A 980-nucleotide genomic window follows, 5' to 3' on the forward strand; every position below is an offset into this window, starting at 1 on the left:
TCCTGATCTTTGCCTGTGTACCTCGGATTCCCCCTCTCGTCTTGCCCTATTCAGATACTGTTTGCCCCTGCCTGGACCTTTGCATTGTTCTTGGATTTACCCCTCTAGTCTCGCCCTGTTAATTCTGTTCGCCGATCGTAGACAGACCCACGCCCTAGGAATATTCTTGTGTCTTGCCCTCTATATACCCGTTGCCATTATCTGACCCTTGCCTGTCTCTAACCATATCTATGAATAAAGCCTTGCATTTGGATCCGCACGTCTCGTCAGCTTCGTAACACATACATAATGATTCACTAGTTATCAGTCATTGTTATTATTATTATTATTATTATTATTGAAAGACTGCTAGAGTTATTTTATTCTATATAGAATTAATTCTATAGATTTTATAGATTTAAAGTCTATAGATCTATGATCTGTAAGTTAGAATAGTACCACAAAAAATGTCTAGAAAATTAGAAAAATTACAGAGATGCTTAACATTGTCTGTGAAAGTGACACCTGTACATAAATGACTACTACAATGTCTCAAAACTAGTGAACAAACACCAAAGCCCTAAAATGTTCTAGATAGTCAGCTAAGTAGGTATTTGAGACACAGCTAATTATTAATTCAACGGTTTTTTGGGGGTTTTTTTTTTATGTTTTTCAAAAATAACTAGCAAATATCAAAGGAGGCTAAGCTATTTTTGGCTTGCCATATGTAGCTCCATCAAAGCCTTTGATGCCAGATCACATTCAGCACGCTTCATTTATTAAAGTGACAGGGAGATGATGCAGCAGTCACGAACAGAAGGACTATGAAGGTATCATATAGTGTTTGGAGAGTCAAATATCAAAGCTAAGCTATTTTTGGCTTGCCATATGTAGCTCCATCAAAGCCTTTGATGCCAGATCACATTCAGCACGCTTCATTTATTAAAGTGACAGGGAGATGATGCAGCAGTCACGAACAGAAGGACTATGAAGGAAGGTAT

The sequence above is a fragment of the Sinocyclocheilus rhinocerous genome, unplaced genomic scaffold, assembly GCF_001515625.1.
Source record: "Sinocyclocheilus rhinocerous isolate Xijiao unplaced genomic scaffold, SAMN03320098_v1.1 scaffold22, whole genome shotgun sequence".
NCBI lineage: Eukaryota > Metazoa > Chordata > Actinopteri > Cypriniformes > Cyprinidae > Sinocyclocheilus > Sinocyclocheilus rhinocerous.